Raw genomic sequence first — 10,492 nt, forward strand, 5'->3', positions numbered from 1 at the left:
CATCTTTTAAATCAGGTTTACTCTTTGCATGGTACAGTCTGAACCTTCATTTATGGATTGAGGGATGAGCTGTGTTTACAGACAGTTGTTTTGAAGGGATCTTGAGCCCACGCAGTGACTGTCACTACAGAGTCATGTCTGTTTTTAATACAGTGCTGCATGGGTACCTGAACCACCACTGGTTTTGGTCCTTGTCCCTTTGGTACAGAGATTTCTACCAGTTCTCTGAAACTCTCTGAAACATTATGCTGACTTTCACCCAAATCAAGGCTTCAGATGATGTGCAACCAGCTCCCCATCTCTTGGGGTTGTGGCTCACCCGACCTCCATGTCCAGGCCTCCATAAATAAACCAGTCTGCTGCACAAGCAAAGTTGCTAGGTATGGTGAACACAGATGTGGATTCCTTTTAATTACAGGTAACATGCAAATAAATAGTAGTAGAGGTATGGGATGTACTCACTTTTAGAGACAGCCTCAAGTGGCGACTCAAAGAACTGCAGTCACTTTACATACAGAGCAAGCCAAGGTTTTATTATTAAATGCTGAAGCTGACACATCAGTTGACTCTTTAACTTTTAAAACATGAAATTACTTGTTTGAGACTACAGTTAACCTGAAAATAACCAGGAGGGATAAGTTTTTTTTTTAGTCTGAAAAAGTCTGTTCTTTTCATTAAAATAAAAAAATAAAATAAAACAAACAAATGAAAAGAAAACACAATTTAGATGCAAAGTCAATTTGTTTTCTGTTGTGCAGAGCTGATTTCTACTTTTAGAAAACAAAAACAGAAATGATTTCTGTCCACTGCGTCCTTAAAAGGAGTCTCATTTTTCTCTCAGACAAACCTAATTATCAAACCCTGGCTGTGCCGTCCTGCGTCTGGCTTCAGTCAGCTGTTGGTTTCTTTCTGTGGGTTTTTTCATATTGTGTTGTGTTCAGATGTCACAGCTTGAATATTGAACCCTCTCTGTCTGTAAATTGAAGGAATCTGTGAATATGAGCAGCTGCACCACAGGGTGATGTTCAGACATTCATTTCTACATACTTCACACTGTCATCTGTCCTGATTTAGCTTCATTATCACCTGATGCCCGCAAAGAATCAGACTGAGTAACACTGAGTTCTTCAGTGTTACAAAACACAAACTTGTATAGATCTGTTTAGAAATTTTCTTTCTTCATTGTTAAAATAATGTCAAGAAAAACCTCCTTACTGTTTCGTCTCCTCGCTTCCTTTTTGAAGTATGCTTAATCATCAACCCACTTTTATACGTCACATTTAATTATTTAGGAGCCTGTGAGAATAAATGACCATTTAGTCTATAAATTCATTGTGATTAGTGAGACTGCCTGGATGATCATCAATGAAGATCAACCTCAGGTCCCATGAGAAAGAAAGGGAGGGAGGGTGGATGTGTTCATAGTTTCATAGAAATATTTGTATCAGCACTAAAAAGCTCCTGTGCTGTATTTTGTTTTTGTCTGTTTTCTGCACAGATTATATAAAAAAAAGGACAGAACTGCAGTTATGAAGTCAAAACTTCTGGAGCTCCCCCTGGTGTCTGGTTGTAGACAGTATTACTTTTGTTGACATATTATATTATTATATTCATCAATTAACCTTTTTCTAGGAGGAAAACTAAATAAAAACCAAATAAAAAGTCAGACATGATGACAAAGACTGCTACACAAATAAAGACAAGACTGTTAAATGATAGGGAGGGATGCAGACCCATTGGCACAGGGTTGAAATGTATCAAGGAAGCTGATAACACTGCTGTCTGCACCGGCAGCTCTTTTTTTTTTTCTCATATGCAGCCACCTGTTACCTTGACAACACGTCCGCGCATGTGCAGACGCAGCAGTGCTTATCAGAGGATCATGAGAACTAGTACAACACCTTTTTTATTACACAGTCAATGGTACAATCACAAGAATATGGACAGTGAGAAGAGCAAGGGTGGCGCTCAAAGGCGAGAAATAACAAAAGAAAAGCATTACAGTCTGTCACCACCACATGTCCCAAACTTTTTCATCAAGAGGAGCTTACAGGATGAAAAAGAAACTCCAGATGGAGAGGATGAAACGGGTAAGGCAAGATGTGAAAGAGAATACAACATTTCCTGCAAACCACTGTCCGAGTTTATGAATTGTGTATCTTTATAACACTAAATTATTTAAATGATCATATCCTCAGCAGCAGCAGTTACACAGAACTAAGACCGGTTCACAGAATTTCACACAGTTTGCAGGACTTTTTTCACAACAGTTAGGTTTTTATATTTGACCAAAATCTGCTTATATTTGGTCTACTAAAACTAGACTGGCACTAAAAGACTTGGTTGGACTACGACTAAAACTCTTATGGTATTTGGTCGACCAAAACCAGTCCAAGACTAAAAGGTTGACTAAAATATGTCTAATACTAAATGTTGTGCTGTTCAAAAGAACTGAATTTGAAGACTGATTACATCACAGCATCGACGGCTGTCCTATTTCAATGGCTCCTCGAAATGCAGCCAATGAATCAGTCCTCAAAGGACAGATTCAGTAAATCCTATGTAGCCTCAGATATCCCAAGATCCTTTGCACATAACCACCGAAGATGATGGACGTGGCGAAGGAGTCCTGATTTATCCAGATGTGAAGGATTTCTGGTAGCAACTATTTGATTGTTTTTCTAAAACATCAAAGAATATTTTGTTTTCCTGTGTAAAAATGTGTTGTTTTGGGCCCTTTTCAAGTAATATACTGAGAAAAAACCGTTCTTTATAAATCTTCACATTATTATATAAAAATATGTTCATAAATGTAAATGCTCTGGAGAATAAAACTTAATTTGTGTTTTTTTATTCATTATATATATATATATATATATATATATATATATATATATATATATATATATATATATATATATATATATATATATATATATATATAAATATAAACATATATTTTTACAGGGAATTCAAAAAAGACATTAAATCATTTCAGTAGCTTGCATTTTATACTTATTTTATCTATCATCTCCCTAGCACTGGTTGAAATGTTGAAAGTGTACGTTGTTGCCTTACGTTAATGTTTGTTCTATACTCTATCAATATAGAAAATAATAATAATAATAATAACAATAATAATAATAATAATAATAATAATAATAATAATAATAATAATACAAAGTAAAAAAATAATAATAGTAACAACCATCCTGTGTTAAATGTGAGGTTTTGGTTTATGTTTGTTGAAAGAATAATGTAAGCATGACAGGTGAGGGCGGCGCTGTGTGACATCAAAGGTGACAAACAGGAAATGTTTTGTAGACCAGACTGTCTCAATTCAGTCCAGTCTTTGCAGTCTACGCAGGCCAGAAAGGCCGGGTCTTCTGAAGGCTACAGCCTACGGATGCTGCAGCCCCTGAATTGAGACACAGCCAACATCAGAATTTGCTGTCAAAATTAACACTGTTTGTAAGTTGTTGTTTTTTTTCCAAAAATGCACCACAGCAGATAACCTGTCACAGATCGCCACACAACAGCTTTAACATCATGAAATTTCATCTTCTAAATCTGAGTCTGCAGGATTTGTAAGTCTGAAATGTAATACTCAGATGAAGGTGCTAACGTGGCTCTGATGTTTACACCTCTACATCCTCTGTACGGAAATGTTCAATGAACACAGGCAGCAGAACATCTTATCTTTTCTTCCTAACCATATGATGAGTTAGGATGAAATCTTTAGTCTGCGTCACACAGACCTGGAGGTCAGATCATTTCCCATGGTGCAGTCTGTGTTTTGCTCACGTGATAAAGACTCCATGCAGTCTGTGAACTCAGCTGCACTCACAGACAATGAGAGGAAGACCTTTTTCTCAGCTGAAAAGCTCCAGTCAGCGACTCCGTAATTGCTTTTCATACGGCAAATTTGCCTTTACTTTCTGCTGGTTAATGAAATTAAAGCAGAACATTCCTCTCACAATCAGCGGTGCAGTCGACCTAAATGTCAGCAGCTCCTGGATTTCTTCATTCAATTTGAGCAAACACCCAGGAGAGAGGGGCTGCATGGCACCAATGATTGACAGAGTTCCATTACAAGGGCTTATCAGAGCCCTGTCGGCAATTATCCAGGTTCAATATGGAGGTGCGATTTGATTTGTGCCAGGATTATAGTCACAAAGATGTGTGCAGAGAGAGAGACTGCACCGCAGAGAGACCTCTCCATCATTTTCATTAGCATGCTAACAGGGGGCAGCACTCACTGCCAGCTCATTGTTTGTCTCTGTTTCCTGCCACTCACTATTTTATCAGCATTTTGATATTTACATTTGACATTTGGCTCATTGTTTGTTGTCTTTTTGCAACCTTTGTTGTGAAAGTCAAAGCGGTGCTGCCCGGGCGGTTAGCAAACATGAGCAGGTAGCAGCCAACAGAGACACAGAGGCCGAATAAACAGCGCAGATAGAAGTGTTCACTGTGGCACAGCAAACAGAAAAACACATCCAGCTCTTTGTGTCCTGTTAGTCCAGGTGTTGAAGCTGTCAGAAATTATAAGTCCTCTGTAATGTTCAAGAACCTGGGCACAAAAACAGGTTTTACAGTTTAACAACACAAATGGTAAAAGACTGTTTGGAGACTGCAGAAGTCTCTGTATTATCTCCTCACATAATCAATCCATCAACCTCTCCGGCAGACACCAGCCGAGTTATTATAAGCAGAGTTTCTTGTCAGTAGTGGGTCTTTAACCCCCAGAGATCACAGTTAGTTGGCTTCTCGTTCAGAAAATGGTCAAAGAACTGCAAAGAAAGTTTGACTAACTTTAATGGCGTTGCTAGCCAAAGCACACTAAGTTTGAAATTAGAAGAAGAAAAAAAAGGTCCCCTGTCCTGAACTGATCCTTTCAAATCTTCAGGACATTTTTAAAACCCTTTACACCATTACCATCTTATTGGTTACAACCTGATCCTTTAGTCTCCAACACAGCGTCGAGGGATGCAGTGGTTTCTTGCATTGCCAGCTGCCATAAAGCAGAGGTTTATACTGAGGAAACAAAACTTTCTGTTTGAGCAGAAACTTGTTGAATGGGACAGACATGCTAAAAACAGTTTGCTTCAAAACAACCCAATTTGGGCTGTTTTATAACCCAATTGCTGGGTCATAGCACCAGCCCAACAGTATTTAAATTGACCCAGCAGGATGGGTTGGTCCAGTTTAACCCGACAGATTAGTTAAATTTTGTATCCAAATTCAGTGTGATATTAATTAAGATTTGGGGTTGTTTAAACTACATGTATTAAAGACATTGTGAAGAGAATCTGTTTTAATTGCCTCATCACCGTCTGGCATGGGGTCTCACACACTTTGTCGTAAATTACTTCTAGCAAGGTGTGTATTTGTTTAGAATTACTGGATACGACGCGCCAAGGTTAGGTAATTATCAGTACAGTTATGTAGCGCTGTGGTTTGAAACATGACATCAAGCAAATGTTGTACTAGCCAGCTATAAGTAGTGCTATTGGCAGCCTGGTGCTCTGACGTATCTGTAGGCTAACATGACAACAAGTAAACACTGTCACAGTTTGTAAGTAGTTGAGAAGCAGTTTATATTTAGCACAGCTGGCAGTCCGGTGCTCCAAGACTGTGTGATGTTAGTGAATCCTGCCAGTCATCTACCAATCAGAGCTAATGTAACCTCACTCTTCATTTTATTGATAGACTCAAGTTTGAACAGACCACTGCAGAATAACTGCTGACTGTGGGTTGGAATGAACATTATCACAAACAGTTTAGCTCCTGTGTTAGCCTTTAGCTCAGGCTGTATCACTCTCCTGTTAAGCTTCTTCTGCCCCTCTGTCCTTTTTCTGTCTGACAGCTGGGCCCTTCTGTCCACCATCACTACAAAAAGCATTTGCACAAAAATAACTCAGATCTAATATAAATAACCCACAATGGGTTAAACATTTCATAACCCTGTAGTTGAGTTGATGAAATAACCCAGCTGCTTTTGTGTGCATGACCAAGAAAGAACATTAAGATCAAGTGATCACATGTGTATTGATCAGAAAAAAAGTTTGGCATGCACCATTCCTCTGATCAGGATGGGATTTCTCTCTGAACAGGCCATCTGTTAGCAGAGTTTTCACAAAAGGTTTTTTAATCAGAACTTTTATTCTGTTCATTAATGGTTCATGTAAACACAGTTTACAGTCCTCAAGGTCTCCCTCTGTCTTCATCTAACCACCCTGCTTCCTGACTGCTCACCCTGAAAAGAGATATTCCACTTCTTTTTTCCTCTCCCCTGCAGCCCGTGCATTTTTCCAGACATGTCCTGTGGTCAGCACAATCGCAGTAGGCTGAGCCTCGATGCTGCAAGAGATAAATGCTTCCAGTCACCAATACAACCAGCTGCTGAAGGACAGTCTCACAAATCACTCAGGGGGAGGAGAGCTGGGCTGGGGGGTCTGGTGTGGAGGGGTCAGCACTAACCAGACCTGTAGGACTAATTCTGATCACATCCAGAAAAAAACAGCCCACAAAAACATGTGTGTGGAGGCGCTTCATTACTCCACCATTCATAAAAATGCACAATCACACAGCAGCTGCATCAACACACACACTGTGTTAAACAATGCACACAGCAGTTTCATTCCCACACATGCAGTCACATCATGCCAGAGGGCTGATGGAACGACAACAAGCTCACAAAGCACAAAGATCCTCTCCAGAGGCCTCTGAACACAGAGAATATGAAATGCTGATTTTTTTTGTCTTGCTCCATAAAGACGTGTGGAGCTCACACACACACACACACACACACACACACACACACACACACACACACGGTGTGTGTTCCTGTAATGACTGAGGTTTGCGGTGCATATGGGGTGTTTGCCTCCCATCGGCTGGCGCTGCATGCTGAATGAGACGCTGCCTCTTTCATGAACTCACGGGGCTCGTCTGGGCTAACAGCAGTGTGACATGAGACGCAGCAGCTTCGAGACGTCGGCTGGACTTGATCCAACATTCATGAAGTCAGTCCCCTCACATTTACAGAGCAGGCATGTGAGTGTGCTCCTACAGTGCTGTGCTGAGTGTGTGCAAAATATTAACAGGGTAAAGAGATTTTCTACATCTTTGCATGACAAAAAAATTAGTTTCAATATCATGGCTGACACCATGCTGCATTTATGGGAGTTAAAATGTCAGTAGAAGTGTACATTTGTGAGGAGCTGTTGAAAAGTTTTGTTTTGTTTTTTTAAATTTGCAGATGATGTGCCAATATTTTCATGTATTACTTCTAATCATTAAAGGGATCGCTCAGTTTTTTTGAAGTGGAGTTGTATGAGCTCTATGTGACCACTAAGGACATTAGATACAGTAGAAAGGTGTCTCCTCTCCCTCAGTAAGACACAGACTGTAATCGATGGTGACGAGGAAATAGGCGCTACCAGGGAAATACCGTACCAGATTCAAAGTCTATTTTCTCTGCCTACAAGAACTAAAATCAAAAAGTAATACCACAGTTTAAGAGTATGCTACATAAAATAATTTTTAAGTGCATTAAGTCTTCGGAAATATAAACATTTATCCGGACCGAACTAACTGGTCATGTATCCTTCCGCACAGCGCTAGTGCGCTCCGTCCCCCCTCCTCCTTCCTGCTGTAGGGAATGTAAACAAGCTATGCTTCGGGCACCGGTTGTAGCCTCGTGTAAGTTTGATCAAGTATCGTAATTCTTTTGTTTGTACTCTAAGGATTGTGAGGCAGCGTGGGAAATTCAAAATGAGTGACTATGACAGCTACGATGAAGTTTCATTCACTTTGGAACCAAAAGGATACCTACATGAACCCGAGCACACAGAAGAGGAGCTGCTACAGATGTCGACTGAAAGGAATACAGAGGAAACATCCACGGATACTGGACATCAAGATAGAGTCGGAAATACTCAGTGGTGTAAATGTCTGAGCTGTGACTCAATGCCCACGGATGCTGAGTGTTTCTGCTGCCACGAGCGGAACTTGGTTACAGACACTCTTCAGGATTTGTCTGAGTTAGAGGTCACTGCTGGCTCTCGAGCCGTTTGTATAACTCATCACACAGATTTCCCTGCTCTTCTGAATTCTGGAGTGTCCTGTAACAGCAACAACAGTCATGGCAGCAGTAACACTCAGCATCTTGATGTCCAGTGTCCGTATCTAATGTCCTTATTGGTCACATAGAGCTCATACAACCCCCCTTCAAAAAAACTGAACTATCCCTTTAAGACACAAAATGTGTCAAAATAACCCCATAATTTTAAAAAGTTCAGAATGACTTTTAAAATTTGCTCTGTTGAAAAAGTAATCGTTGTTTTCTGTTACAGCATTTTCTGAGGCCTTCTCCTCTCCCCGACTGATCGAACTCCATTATTCAGTCTCCAGATTAAGCTTTTTCAGCCTGTTTTTTCTTTTTTTAATTTGGAGTCTGAACAGATTTTCTTGCATTCCCAGCAGCATTGGAATAATCCGGGCTCTCACCTGAACAGCTGCCATGACTAAACAAAAATGAATAAATCAAGAAAAAGTACATTTACCCCCCTCATTGTCTCCATTCCTCCTCCTCCTCCTCAGAAGCTGCAGTCACTTCCCCTTCATATTTATCTGACTGAGTAGCTTTCATTTCATTTTTAATTGCTGTGCAAACTTGAAACCAAGTGTAAACTGACACGAGGAGGATCTCATGACTACGACAGAAATGCTGCATTTTAATTCCTCCTTACTGGAAAAGTCAATAGTGTTGCTGTACTCATCAATAAAGTCATTTCCACTCGGCCTGCAGCTTTCCTTACACAGAGCACAGACTAATTATCAGCGGTTGATAATATTGACGAGACAGTTGTGCGGCAGATGATACAGACACGCCAGCAAAGTGAAACAACTGATATGAAAGGCATGACCTTTAAAATGCTAAATTCAGACCTCTCCTCTCGCTGTCAGTGTGGAATCAAAAAAATATTGAGCGGATTCTTCAAATGTTTTGGTGTTTTATGGCGGTTGCATCATCCTCTCCAGTCATAGTCATACCGAGGTGTAGAATTTGGCAGAGTCTTGGGGAGAAGAGGAAAAAGTGTTCTTCAAATAAACCCTGCTAATGAGCTGGCGAGAGATTTACATAGCCTGATGACTAAGGATGCTGGGTAATTACCCGGCTGCACCTCAAGGTTTAATCTGTGATGAGTGGAGGTCCGCAGACGATGGCAGCCAATCCATCGCCGTCTCAGGAGGTCAACGAGAACACGGCTCCTCTCGTCTAACACCAGATATCTGTTGACTTATACAGAGCTGCGGCAGACAGCTGAAGGATTTAAACTTCATTTCTTCATCAGCGTCAGTTCAGGTGTGGCTCGTCTTTGTTAGCAGGGATAATAACAGAGGGGAGATGCAGAGACACCTCATGTATTTCAAATGTTTCTTTGAACAGGATGACTCTCCATCTCTCTGGATTGTTTCTATTGTTTGCATTCTGCTGTGGAAACTGCGCTGTGGTCTGCATACGTGATGTGATCATGCTGTGGAAATGTTGGCACCCCACAGCCGGGCCTGTTTTAACAATCTAAACACAGCTCAGTTCAGCAAAACTCAGTTATTACTGCAGTAGATTTCCCATCATTCTGTGCTTGTTTTGTTTCAGGGTGTTGATGTAATAATTCATGAACAGGGAAGGTCTGTAACACATGTCAGAGAGCAGGTGGTTCAAGCAGAATGAAGGTGAAGAGTAGGGATTGGCAGTACATTGAAGTCCACCTACTTTTGAGTCAAATGAACAAAATGAAAAGTTTTTTATCCACTGAGCAGTTAGACTGACAAATGCCCAAACTGTGCTCTGTCATCTTCAGCTCTGTAAATGTCACTTTCACTCAGCTTCCTGTCTGTTTTAACATCTATCATCACTCAACCTGTCTCTTCTTTTCTCTACAGGTAACTTGTCAGAGATTAGCCACTGATCTGAAGTTTGGTGAATCCATCTGACATTACAATTACATCTGTGTGGTTTGGCAATTCAGAGAGCCATCAAAGTCTAACATTTAAACCACAGTGTCGAGGTTAACTTTGAAGACTTCTCTCAGCTTGACTTGCATCTGGCATCCGCATTGCTGTTGAAGAATAACACACTGTCCCCACAAAGCATTGACCAACCAGAATCAAGTATTTAACATGGTTGAGTAACAAATATGTAGCCCTGTGGAAAATAAAGGGTTAAAAGATTCAACGCTTACATTCATGTAATATTTTAGCTAATTCAATGGCTAAATAACAGAAATGATAAATAAATAAATAATATTAAATTAAAAATATGTAAAAAGGAGAGAATAGAATTAAAAAGTAAATTAAAGTCATTGACAAAAAGTAAAATGGGAAATGTATTAAAAGTATTTTTGTCAAAGGATGTAAAGAAACTAAAACTGTTATATGAGTGGACATGATTTTTTTTTTTTTTTTTTTTTTTATGATTGGG

Source organism: Halichoeres trimaculatus, unplaced genomic scaffold, assembly GCF_033239565.1.
Source record: "Halichoeres trimaculatus isolate MK-OKI-2021-1 unplaced genomic scaffold, fHalTri1.1 fHalTri1_scaffold_18, whole genome shotgun sequence".
Classification (NCBI taxonomy): Eukaryota; Metazoa; Chordata; class Actinopteri; order Labriformes; family Labridae; genus Halichoeres; species Halichoeres trimaculatus.